Source organism: Megalobrama amblycephala, linkage group LG2, assembly GCF_018812025.1.
Source record: "Megalobrama amblycephala isolate DHTTF-2021 linkage group LG2, ASM1881202v1, whole genome shotgun sequence".
In the NCBI taxonomy this organism is placed as follows: domain Eukaryota; kingdom Metazoa; phylum Chordata; class Actinopteri; order Cypriniformes; family Xenocyprididae; genus Megalobrama; species Megalobrama amblycephala.
The window spans coordinates 1,403,899-1,418,390 of NC_063045.1; the positions used below are offsets into that span (position 1 = coordinate 1,403,899).

The window sequence follows — 14,492 nt, forward strand, 5'->3', positions numbered from 1 at the left end:
TTGTTGTCACAGTTAAGCTGTATTTATTTAATAAGATTCACAGGTTAAATCCATATGAAGAACAGCAAGCAAAACACAGGTGAAGTGTCTGTGACAACAAATTAATGACTAAGGCAACAAAATGTGATTGTGATGGAATGCCCCCTCCCGGTAGGCTTTACCTCACGCTCTGAAGAAGAGGTGAAGAGGATGAGGGGATGGTGAAGAGATGGTTAAGGAGGCTGGCGAAGGGATGATGAAGAGGGCTGGTGAAGGGATGGCATAGACAGGCAGGAGGAGGTTCTGGGGGTGGACAGGCGATCGGGAGGAGGATAAACAACAAAGTCCAGGATGTTGATGAAGGGAGGAGCCATGAGGAATATTGCTGAGAGCTGCCATGGAGATAAGGATGGTGTGGATGGAGATCTGAGGTGGTGGAGAGATGATGAAGATCTAGGCCAGGGTGATTGGTTGTGGCAGATCGTAGCACACCAAGGCTGGGTGCTCCTCCTTATGCACAGGAGATGGCTCCCTGCAGGTGAGTTATCTACATTAAGTTTACTATACATTAAAGAAACGGATGGCCAACCAGTGGATGGTGCGATCCAATCCCACATGAGAGGAAATGGGGATGCCCATGGAACTCCATATTCCTTGAGAGCAGAGCTGAAAAAAAGTCAAAATATGAGGATGCTGGTAAACAAAACTTGGTTCTTAATTTCTGAAGCGAGCAGAGTCCCTGCAACAATATACTGTGACAATAGGCCTATATATATATATATATATATATATATATATATATATATATATATATATATACTTTTTAACCTCAAATGCTCGTCTTGCACTGCTCTTCGATGTACCTCCACAACTTCACACATTTTATCAATAACTTTTGTTGTCCTTTTTTTTATTGTAGCCTACTTGCATCAAAAATGAATCAACTCATAATTTTAGTTATATCTGAATGCCGTCCATTATTATGATTAATTTTTGGACTTCTAATGTTTTATATAATTAAATTTAAAACATGTAAAGTATATCAAGCCTTAGCTGTCCAATAAATAAGTTTTTACCCCACACATGACTGAGATTAAATTAGCCCGTTCGTTTAAATAAAAATGTTTAACATTTAAAAATGTTAAGGCGCGTTTTGACAATCTTCCGTTGATTTCGCATCGCCACTCTGACGTCATCTATAGCTTTCTTCCTCGTTTAGTCAGCGCGTTTGTTGTGTCTTCTGAGGTAAGTTCAGCAGTTCTGTTATTTCGCGTATTTACACATACATAAAATACACTTTACCCCGTTTATTTAAGCAGCATTCTACGAGGTTATGTTTTTTTCAACGGATAAAGCACACTATAATCGTCTATCCTTGCATCTGCAGACTGATTTAATTGAAACGATCATCTGAGGGAAATGCTGAAGCCATTCATTTTTAGAGTAATGTTAGTGTTATTGAATGTGATGTTATCGCAAAAGTTTTAATCTGAGGGGATTTCATGGGATCAGAAACATTTATCACTTTGTCGTGCTTTTTAACATGAATGTAGTTGTTATAACTGTATTTGGATTCAGATCGAAATATTCAGTTATGTTCGGTTAATGACAGGAAGTAAAAAAACAAACAAACTGTACAGTCCATAGCTGCAAGTGCTCTCTGTCCTCATTCGTGGACTCGTTAATTAATATTAACTCTCTAGTCTAAAGTACTCTAAATTCCTTTGTTTGAGATATCCCATTAGACTTGCATGATAAAATGTTGGTAATGCGTATGTAAAGTAACTAGACTAAGTCAAATTAAGTCATAACAGAAACTGTTTTCATAGTATTTTATTTTCTCCGTAGGGAAATGAGTTTTTTAGGGAAAAATGTTGAAGACAGACTGTAAGACTTAACGTACTGTAACTATATCTGAGTTTGTAATCGATAATCAATGTGTTTGTGAATGTCACCAGTTTGCATTATTTCAACTTTCTTTTTTTAAATAATACTTACATAATACTTATTTTTAATTCTTAATTTAAAAAAAATATATTTATAATTAATAATAAATTATAAAATTATTATAATAAATACATACATTTAAACTGACCGGTGTCTTTTACTATTCCGATGTGCAGGGAGTTCCTCAGCGCTGTCTGTATGTAAAAATAGGTATGTATGGCAACTGACATCCTGTGGGTTTCAAAGAAACAAGGCGTGAAGACAATATGTGTCTCTTGTAGCAGTTAGTAAAATCAGATGTAGAAGTAGAGCAAAATTCATGTATCTCATTTTGCAATGGAAGGTGTAGCTTGTGGTGAAGAATTCTTGCTTGATGTGTTGATTTTTTTAATTCTGAACTTTGTTATTAAAACGAAGCCATTATATTTGGCGATGCGTAAACCTCTCTAAACAAGTCTCAGAGTAAATTATTTCTTCATATTTATTATCTGAACTGGAATATTCCATAGAGTTCAAAGAGCATCCGGAGCGGAACTGAGCTTGGCATGGACTCCCCTTGGAAATTTCGAACAAAAGGACGGCACTCTCAATCTGAAGGCAAGGACAAATCTTTTGATTTGAACAGATTGTGGAGATGTGTGTTAGATGTGTTGTTCATTATTTAGGGGTATTATAAATACAACTATATTTATATATATAATGCATGTGCGTGTGTGTATATATATATATCCACACACATGTATATTCACTTTAGGTGCTTTTTACCAGGTCTGAGAATGGTTTCTCATGTTGGGTTCTGTTCCATTATTATTAACCCTTCTGTTGGTCCGGCATAGGGCTTGGTATTGAGTGCATCCTTTCAGTCTACAGCAGTATGGCAGGCCTCATCTACATTTAGGCCTCCATTTACTGTGGTTACAGGTTGAGCTTTGCAGGTTGCCTTTCTGGCATGAGAGCCATTTTACATTCAGTGACCTCAGCTCCCTATAGAAAGGTATAATAGGGGGGCATTTATCAAAGACTATAACACAAGACATGTCACTCATATTGTTTTGAATGGGAGAAAGTGAAACATGCAATATGGCGGAATAAGTCCCGCCTTCAACACGCGCCTCCGAAATGAGGCACAAGAGACGCGCATTTAGGTCTGCGCATGTGCATTAGTTTAACCTAGCCTAAAAAATACAGGTTTTTTTTGTCATGATTCAAGCGTTTTGGAAAAAAATTTATGAAATAGTTGTTGTTCATTGTTGATTTCAAATATGAAATTTAATCAAAAGCTTGGCAAACAGCTTTGTAGAATTTGTTGTTTCCCCATTCAAAGAGATAGGATTTGCACTTGCATGCCTGAGAGGCGTTTCAAAAATGGCCGCCGAGTGAAATGACCTTTAGTGGCTGTCTCTGCTGGAGTTAGATTGTCGTGGCAAATTTGATGTCTCTATGTCCCATCAGATCGAATTTCGAAGAAAAACTCACAGAGTCATAGTGCCAGGTCTCGGAAATATTTAAAGGTGCTGTAGAACGTGTTTTCAAAAGATGTAATATAAGTCTAAGGTGTCCCCTGAATGTGTCTGTGAAGTTTCAGCTCAAAATACCCCATAGATTTTTTTTTTATTATTCATTTTTTTAACTGCCTATTTTGGGGCATCATTAAATATGCACTGATTCAGGCTGCAGCCCCTTTAAATTCTCGTGCTCCCCTCCCCCGGAGCTTGCGCTTGCCTTAAAGGTGCTAAAGAGGTTCTTTTTGTCGACTGAGTTTTTGAAATGAGCGCATGGGTAAGAACAACCCCCCTCCTTCACAGCTCATTTAGAGGGAACGCCTCCCAAAACTCGTGCACGAGTATCGGAACACGAGTGTTTACCACCGGCATTCGCTGTGTTATTAAGCCGGGCACACATTTAACGACTAGCTAAAACATTCTAAGACTGTGCTCAACATACAGCGATTTTTTCCTGCTCCTGAAGCAGATTTATATACTTTCACATGGAATTTGAACACCGACTGTAATCGCAGACTGAAAGCAACTGGCTCTGACTGGATGCGTTTGAGCGCGATCAGTCATAAGTATCGTTTACATTCATAATCGGCCTTACACTTATCAAATCAAATCAATCAAATCAAAGTTTATTTATAGAGCACCTTTTAAAAACAGCAGGTGTTCACCAAAGTGCTGTACAAACAATATAAAATAAACAATAAAACTAAAAAGCATAAAAATAGTAATAATAAAATAAATGAAAAACTAAATAAAAGAAAAAATGCAATAAATACAATAATAATTAGTAGCACACACTTAAAAAAGAACTCCTAACAGGTAACTCTCATACTGTGTTGTATGCTGCCCCATACAAATATGTTTTTAAATGTGATTTAAAAACAGCCAGTGAAGGTGCCTGCCTAATGTACAAAGGCAAATTATTCCAGAGTTTGGGGGCTGCTACTGCAAAGGCACGGTCACCTCTGCTCTTTAATTTAGCATTGGGGGATACTAAAAGCAGTTGCCCAGCAGACCTAAGTGCTCTGGATGGAGCATATGGCTTTAATAGATCTGAGAGATATTTAGGACCAACGTTATTTAATGATTTAAAAACTAAAAGTAAAATCTTGAAATCAATTCTAAAATGAACGGGCAACCAATGAAGGGAAGCCAATATAGGTGTAATGTGTTCTCGTTTGTGTGTCCCCATTAATAAATGTGCAGCTGTGTTTTGTACCCTCTGCAAACGTGTTAGAGATGCCTCACCAATGCCTACATAGAGACTATTACAATAGTCCAGTCGGGATGATATAAAAGCATGGATGACCCTCTCAAAATCAGTAAAAGATACAAATGACTTGACTTTAGATAATTGCCTTAACTGATAAAAACACGATTTAACTACCAAATTAATATGTTTTTCTAGTTTAAAGTCACCGTCCATTAAAACCCCCAGATTTTTAACAACAGGCTTCACAAAAGACTTTAAGTCACCCAGATCTACATCAGGAGTATTAATCGTACCACCAGGTCGAAATAAAATGATTTCAGTTTTATCTTCATTACACTTTAAAAAGTTGGAGGCCATCCAGGCTTTAATATCTTCAAGACATCTCAGCAAAGGTGCCACAGAGTTTGCATCCTTATATTTAAAAGGCAGATAGAGTTGCAAGTCATCTGCATAACAGTGAAATGAGATGCCATGTTTCCTAAAAATGGACCCTAAAGGTAATATATATAAGAAAATAAAATCGGTCCAAGAATGGAACCCTGAGGGACTCCACATACAAGAGATGCAGTAGAAGACACAAATTCCCCAAGACGTACAAAGAAAGTTCTTTCACCCAGATAAGACTTAAACCATTGTAACATGGCACCCTTTATACCAACACAATGCTCAAGGCGAGAGATCAGTATATTGTGGTCTATGGTGTCAAACGCAGCAGTAAGATCTAACAGCATAAGAACAGCATAGTTACCTGCGTCAGTGGCCAATAATAAATCATTGTAAACTTTTAACAGGGCCGTTTCCGTGCTGTGAAGTGATTTGAAACCAGATTGGTACAGCTCTTGCAAGCCATGCAAGTCTAGATAGGCTAATAATTGATTAAAAACAACTTTTTCCAATATTTTGGAAAGAAACGGAAGTTTTGAAATGGGTCTAAAATTAGCAAGAACCGATGAATCCAAGTTAGGTTTTTTTATCAGTGGTTCCACTATAGCGTGTTTAAAATGTAGGGGTACAACTCCATGAGTGAGACTACTATTTACAACCATCAGTATAATAGGGCCAAGGGTTTCAAAAACCTTCTTTAGGAAATCTGGGGAAATAATGTCTAAGGGACAACAATATGGATTCGTTTTATCAATGATGTCTTTTAAACAAGCAAGAGACACTGGCTCAAACTGATTAAAAACAGAGGAGCACACAGGGAAAGAAGACATATCAGCAGAAGGGTGAACAATATTGGCTCTAACAGTCACAATCTTATCATTAAAAAACTGCAAAAAAATGTCACGTTTCTTTGGAAAATTCCAAACTTATTTGTTCAGATGTATTTAAAACAGAATTAATAGTGTTGAACAGAACACGAGGTTTGTGAGAATTTTTTGCGATGACATTAGAGAAATACCTTGACTTTTCCATTTTTACAGTTTTTTGATATTTGAACAAGCTGTCTTTCAAGATATCAGACGAAACTTGCAGCCTATCTTTTTTCCATTGGCGTTCAGCTCTCCTGCACTCACGCCTTGCAGCACGGGTAGTGTCGTTCAGCCATGGTTCAGATTTTGGCTTAGCACGCATAGTCCTGAAAGGGGCAGCAATGTCCAGTGCATTCTCACAAGAAGAATAAAATAATGATGTTAACTCATCAATATTATAATGGTGAGTGGACACTGAGAAGGCCATGTCTGTGCTGTTAAAAACATCAGTAAACCGTTTTGCAGTTAAAGAGTTAAATGAGCGACAGCGATGAGCAGGGGCACATGGTTTAGGACTACAGAAACAAGAAATCTCAAATAACACAGGCATGTGGTCAGAAAAAGTAGCATCACAAACATTAACATTATTAACAGGTAGACCACATGATAAAACCAGATCTAATTTGTGTCCGTGCTCATGTGTAGCGCTGGCCACAAACTGCATTAAGTTAAACGACTCAGTGAGATTTAGGAAGTCTTTAACCAACGGTTTGGAGGGACAACAAATATGGATGTTAAAATCTCCAACGATTAAAACTCTGTCATATTTTGGCATGATTTCAGCCAGAAAATCGGAAAAGTCGTTTATGAAGTCTTTATGGTATTTGGGAGGACGATAAATCACAGCGCATAGCACTGGGTCAGGTTGATTCAGTTCAAATGCAATCAGCTCAAAGCTTGAGTACGTGTTGCACATCGCACGCCGGCAGTTTAATTTTTCCTTAAAAATAATAGCAACACCTCCACCCCGTCCTTAAAGCCGCGCACACACTTAGTGGATTCATTATGTCGGTCTCACCGCAGGTAACTCATAATCTGCAGTTGTTACTCCTGTCTCCTGACAAAAACATTGCATGCGGCGCCTGTGGAGTGTGGAAAGTTACTGGAGCGCGCAGCCGCGCGTCTCTCACATGGATCGTCATGGCAGTGATTGACAAGCCAGAGGGCCAATCTGCGCACGTCTCTCACAAGGAATGTAATGGCAGTGATTGACAAGCCAGAGGGCCAATCGTTTACGCGATCATTGGCTGATGTTTTTAAGGCCCTACCTCGTGCACAGATGATGTATATTAATATTATTACTTTCAGTGCACCTAATAAATAGTCTTTTATCAGTTAGTAAAGACAGTTTCAAGTAATATTGCAAAAATGTATAAAACAAAACATCCTCTTTAGCACCTTTAAACAACATAAACAAAGTTCACACAGCTAATATAACCCTCAAAATGGATCTTTACAAAGTGTTCGTCATGCAGCATGTCTAATCGCGTAAGTATGGTATTTATTTGGATGTTTACATTTGATTCTCAATGAGTTTGATGGTGCTCCGTGGCTAAAGCTAGCATTACACACTGTTGGAGAGATTTATAAAGAATGAAGTTGTTTATGCATTATACAGACTGCAAGTGTTTAAAAATGAAAATAACAACAGTCTTGTCTCCGTGAATACAGTACGAAACGATGGTAACTTTAACCACATTTAACAGTACATTAGCAACATGCTAATGAAACATTTAGAAAGACAATTTACAAATATTGCTAAAAATATCATGATATCATGGATCATGTCAGTTATTATTGCTCCATCTGCCATTTTTCGCTATTGTCCTTGCTTGCTTACCTAGTCTGATGATTCAGCTGTGCACAGATCCAGATGTTAATACTGTCTGCCCTTGTCTAATGCCTTGAACATGGGCTGGCATATGCAAATATTGGGGTTGTACATATTAATGATTCCGACTTTTACGTAACAGTTGTTATGTTGAGATTCGCCTGTTCTTCGGAGATCTTTTAAACAAATGAGATTTATATAAGAAGGAGGAAACAATGGCGTTTGAGACTCACTGTGTGTCATTTCCATGTACTGATCTCTTGTTATTTAACCATGCCAAGGTAAATTCAATTTTTAATTCTAGGGCACCTTTAACTTTATTGTCAAGCAGCAAAGTGTGATGCCAGCTCCACATCTGAAGCTCTCTTAGCTGGTGCACAGTTTTTATACATTTTTCTTATCTGTTACAGTGTGAGATCCACCCCTACAGTTATTTTCCATGATCTCATCTATGGTGGCTCTCCTCCCACACCTCCTTCCCATGTACTCCCCACTAATATACTTGCAGGTGTTGCATTATGTAAGAGACAATTTTCTTAGTAAGGGTGACCAACTTCTAGCTACTGTACATCTTTTGACTTTATCTCTTATGGGCCTTCTGCCAATTTGATGGTCAACCCTTGTTCCCATGGGCCAAATGAAACATTGTATCAAACCAGTCAATACACCCCGTCATATGAAGAAGCCTTCATATGACGCACTTAACAATGGCAAGGCAAGGCAATTTTATTTGTATAGCACATTTCATACATAATTCAAAGTGCTTTACATAAAGAAGAACCAAATACATAATAATAATGGAACACATAAGAGATAGATATAACAGTGAAAAACAGAGACTTTCGCTATCTAGATGGAAGAGTTAGGAAATTTCAGGGAGTTTTTTGTTGTCCGTCAGAGCGGATCTAAACGGATCTATCCATCAGAGCGGATCTAAATGAATCTTCTTCATGCAGAGGGATAACTGTTTTTATTTGTCAGATAGCTGTGCGTTTAAACAGTACCCTTACAGACAAATCTTCCTGGACTAACTCTAAACAGAGCTGCATCCAGGGATAACTAAATATATTTGTCAGGTAGCTGTGCATTTAAACATTACCCTTACAGACAAATCTTCCTGGACTAACTCTAAACAGAGCTGCATCCAGGGATAACTAAATATATTTGTCAGGTAGCTGTGCATTTAAACATTACCCTTACAGACAAATCTTCCTGGACTAACTCTAAACAGAGCTGCATCCAGGGATAACTAAATATATTTGTCAGGTAGCTGTGCATTTAAACATTACCCTTACAGACAAATCTTCCTGGACTAACTCTAAACAGAGCTGCATCCATGGGATAACTAAATATATTTGTCAGGTAGCTGTGCATTTAAACATTACCCTTACAGACAAATCTTCCTGGACTAACTCTAAACAGAGCTGCATCCAGGGATAACTAAATATATTTGTCAGGTAGCTTGTGCATTTAAACATTACCCTTACAGACAAATCTTCCTGGACTAACTCTAAACCGAGCTGCATCCAGGGATAACTAAATATATTTGTCAGGTAGCTGTGCATTTAAACATTACCCTTACAGACAAATCTTCCTGGACTAACTCTAAACAGAGCTGCATCCAGGGATAACTAAATATATTTGTCAGGTAGCTGTGCGTTTAAACATTACCCTTACAGACAAATCTTCCTGGACTAACTCTGCAGACAAATCTTCCTGGACTCACTGTATACAGAGCTGCATCCAGGGATAACTCTAAAAAAATGGAAAATTACCATTAAAATATGCTCAGTGGCCAAGTAAACTTGTCTGACCCTTACAGTTACATAAGCCAAGAGGCCTCAAAACACTTCTAGCTTTTATAGTAAGCAAACTAATTCTACAATTGTTTTCTATAGGATGGATAAAATACTCCATCAAGATTTGCTACCAAGTAGTTGGCCCTCCTTGGGTCACCTTAAAAGCAATCCTCTGGGTTGAGCTAGGTTCCTGAGTGTCCTAGTTGACTACAATTGAGCAGATGTTATCAGGTAGCTCAGGCTCCATTGGACCCTCCCCAATACTAGCCCTGGAGTTCCAGACCTTTATCAAGTAGTTGGCCTTCAAAAAAACAAAAAAAACAAAACAAAACAAAACGGGCCACTTTGAAGGAGATCCTTTGGGTCGAGTTGGTCCTTAGCTCTGTAGTGTAGGCCTCCCTGGTTCTTGCAGGAGTTTGGTTCAATACTTATCTCGGTTGAGTCCAGTGGGTACTCCCCATTGAGGGTCGTTCTTTAGAGTACTGCACTCCCAAGGTCTGATCAGAAGATTGAAGGTCTCTCGTGAGACCTCCCTGGGAGGTCAGTATTGAAGGCTGAGGACCTCGCCCCTGAGTTGGTCATTGAGGTTTAAAGCATACATGGCGGCGTGGGTATTTCATTCCCCAAATGCGTTAAGACGCAATGCAAGTTCCCTTTCAAAAGGGAACGTCTCAGGTTACGCATGTAACCATGGTTCCCTGAGAACAGGGAATGAGAAATTGCGTCTCCCTGCCATGCCTCGGGGCCACCTGCTGAACAGTCCCTTCAGATGATAAGGGGATGACTTGTTCTCTAGGCACCCCTTATATGCGGTCAGGTAGCACTAGTAGTGATGTCACAGGCTGTCGCCGGCCAATATGATTGCTGTGACTTGATGGCGTTTCAGACACCGGTTCCCGCTAAGGCGTTCCCCAAATGCGTTAAGATGCAGTGTCTCATTGCCTGTTCTCAGGGAACCATGGTTACATGCGTAACCTGAGACGTTTCCGTTGGTAACTGAAAAGTATTAATCACTTAGATAGGATTAAAACCATTTCAGAACCTTGAACCGTGAAACAATGTTTTAAAGTATTATGGCATGTCATGATTAAGACTGTCCTGTGTGAACACGCAAACTTTATGTATATCAAATGGAAATAGGAGGCCTTATAGTTTGTTAATTTACTTATTTAATCAGTTGAATTAAATATATAATTATATAATATATAGTTTTTGATCTATTTTTGTTTACTGAGAACAGAAACATGGGATTTGTGCCTATAATGTTTTAAAAATAATAATTGGAAGATCATTGTACATCTCATTTGAGGAAAGCTTCCAGGGACATAATTTTTTAAAAATGCATCAAAATAATAAATTTTGTGTAGCAGTTGTCTAATTCCAGGGTCTTTTCACTTAACATTTGTAAATCTGTGATTTTTATTTTTTATTTTTTATGATGTAGCTTTTTTACATTTAATTTCAGAGCTAATGGTGGAGAGTGAAGAGAAGGAGAAACGTTGTTGTGTCAAAACTGGAAAAAAAACTTGCTTACAGTCTGAAAGTATTTCTTTACTGAAAAAAAGAGACAAGAAACATTTCACCTGCTGTCAGTGTGGAAAGAGTTTCACAAGCAAACAGATTCTCAAGGATCACATGAGGATTCACACTGGAGAGAAACCTTACAAGTGTTCACATTGCGACAAGAGATTCAGACGATCAGAACATCTGAAAACACATGAGATGATTCACACTGGAGAGAAACCTTACAAATGTTCACACTGTGACAAGAGATTCAGTCATTCAGGATCCCTGAAAACACACAAGATGATCCACACTGGAGAGAAACCTTAGAAGTGTTCACAATGTGACAAGACATTCAGTCAGTCAGGATCCCTGAATGAACATGAGAGGATCCACACTGGAGAGAAACCTTTCAAGTGTTCACACTGCGACAAGAGATTCAGACGATCAGGACATCTGAAAAGACACAAGATGATCCACACTGGAGAGAAACCATACACGTGTGATCAGTGTGGGAAGAGTTTCGTGTTAAAGGCCTTCTTGAAATTCACATGAGGATCCACACTGGAGAGAAGCCGTTCACATGTGGTCAGTGTGGAAAGAGTTTCATTAAAAAAGTACAACTTAAGGACCACATGAACATCCACACTGGAGAAAGTTCCCATGCATGTGATCAGTGCGGGAAAAAATTTCTTACGGCAGCATACTTGAGGAAACACCTGAGAGCGCATTCAAAGGAGAAACCACATTCATGTTCTTTGTGTGGAAAGAGTTTTTCACATCTGCAGAACTTAAAAGCTCATCAGAAAATACATACAGGTGTTAGAAATTATATGTGCTTTGAGTGTGAGAAGACTTTTATTAGAGCTGAACATTTGAAACTGCATCAGAGGATTCACACTGGAGAGAAACCTTACATGTGTTCACACTGCAACAAGACATTCAGTCAGTCGGGAAACCTGAACGAACACGAGAGGATCCACACTGGAGAGAAACCTTACAAGTGTTCACACTGCGACAAGAGATTCAGTGATTCAGGAACCCTGAAAAAACACGAGAAGATCCACACTACAAAAACATGCACAGTCTGAAATCATGGTGAGTAGAGTGTATCTGCAGGTCCAGCAGTTTTACGTGTAATTAATAAAGTATATAACAAGTCAAATCTCTTCTGTGTAAATACGACATTGTGTCTGAAAAGCCACGGTGAGTTACGGGATATTTAATTAAATTCAAATATGCAAATTCAAACAAAACAGCAATATAATTTACTTTTGTTGATTGTAAAGCTGAAGCTAATTAGTTACAGTAGTAGTTAATGCAGATAATGCAGTAATGGAAACTTTTTTCTTTTCTTTTCTTTTTTTTTTAAGATGTGTTCATGACAAAGAAACATCCAAATGTGTCACAGTGAATAAAGTTCATCTTGAAGACCAGCAGTTTCAACTGTGATTTTCACATCAACTTAAAGATGGAGTTCCTCCCCAAAAAACATCAAGAATTTTTTTCTTGTGTATAATTTTGCTTCATAATATAATCTTTATCATTATACTTAATGATTTTGTTTTATGTTTGATTTGTTTAACTCTTCATTTACTCTGTGTTTTTTTTTTTTTTTTTTGGAAAAGTAGAATTATTTTTAAAATGTTATGAAGAACCTGAAGGTTGTATCACTTTTAGGAGAGACAATAACTGTTTCCATTACAGCTTTGTGCAAAACTTTTGCGATATTTTCTAAATATTGATAAACTATTGCGAAATGACGGCATTTCCATTAATCAATGTTGTGTGACTAAAATATGTGACTAAATCTTTTTTTCCTCTTGTGATAAGCCATTCCAAAATCTTGGCAATGGATATTGGTAGGTTTACGTATATACCAACCACTGCAGCCCATTATTTTTAATCAAAGGAGATGTAGGCATGTTATAGAAGCATTTATGGCAAGGAAATACCTTTATTATCTTATCTCCTTATCTGCTTTTGAGTCTTGATAAATTCAAATTGTGGCATTTCTTTGTTCTTTAGAATCCAGTAGTCCTGTAATACTTTTGTCTTTTATTAGTTTAATGAAGAACTCTCGACTGTCCAAACATACCACAGCCTCTTTAAAGAATGATCAACTTTTACATACGTCAGATGACCTGTAAATGCGAAAAAACTGTTCCCATTGCAGTTTTGCGAAATATTCCCTTTTTTTGCGATTATATGAGTTTTTTTGTGAAATTGATGCATTTCCGTTGAGCGCATTTTCAAATCGCTATTTTAATTTGTTAAATTTAAAGGGTAATGGAAACATGGATAATGATACGGATAAACTATTCTGTATAATACAAAATCATCCTGTATTTAAAGGGATAGTTCACCCAAAAATGAAAATTACCCACCAAGCCATCCTAGGTCTATATATGACTATCTTCTTTCAGCCAAACACAATCAGAGTTATATTCAAAAATATCCTGGCTCTTACAAGCTTTACGATGAAAGTGATTGGAGGATGAGATTTTGAAGCCTAAAAAATGCATCCATCGATCATACAACATACTCCACGTGGCTCTGGGGGGTTAATAAAAGCGAGTCGGTGCATTTGTGTAACAAATATCCTTATTTTAAACGTTATAAAGTCAAATAACAAGCTTCCACATGCATTTGACTTGCGTCTAAAAAGCGTATTGCAAACAACGCGATTGTTGCTTATGAGTCCAATGTTCAGCTATGCAAGAAAACATGCAATCTATCTGAGGGAAGACGTGGTCAAAAAAAGGGAAGTCGTCTTTTACTATTGCAAGTTAATGTTGTTAAATATAAAGAAAAAAACATTATACATTTAAGCAACTTTAGCTATTCTTAACCTTGGATCTCATTATACAAATTGCCAAATTACAATAGTCTTGATCGCCAAAAACAGCCCAAATTGTTATCAAAGATCTCTTTATTAGAAAAATATGCATATTTATTCATGCATAGGCCTACATGTTTGCTACAACATTTAGTTTCAAATTTGATGACCTCTTTTTGAATAGTTCATATTTAATGTGTTGGTTTTAGATTGGTACGTTTTTTAATGTTTTTATCTTCTGCTCACCGAGGCTGCATTTAAAAAAAAAATAAAAAAATAAAAAATACAGTGAAAACAGTAATATTGTGGAAACAGTATTATTACAGTTTAAAACAGCTGTTTTCTATTTCACTATATAGTAAACTGTAATTTATTCCTGTGATCAAAGCTGAATTTTCAGCATCATTACTCCAGTCTTCAGTGTCACATGATCCTTCAGAAATCATTCTAATATGATGATTTGCTGCTCAAGAAACATTTCTGATTATCATCAATGTTGAAAACGGTTGTGTAAATTTTTTTTTTCCAGGATTCTTTGATGAATAGAAAAATTTGTAACATGTTTTTATAATGCATCCTTGCTTATTTTGTTCAGATAAGCAAAAAAATATTATTTTTTTTATTTTATT

At 37.3% G+C, this 14,492-nt stretch overlaps 1 pseudogene; it reads left to right on the top strand.

The window, feature by feature from the left end:
- The first annotated feature begins 94 nt into the window (after positions 1 to 94).
- Positions 95 to 14,109, top strand: LOC125263103 (annotated as a pseudogene).
- Positions 14,110 to 14,492: the final 383 nt, after the last annotated feature.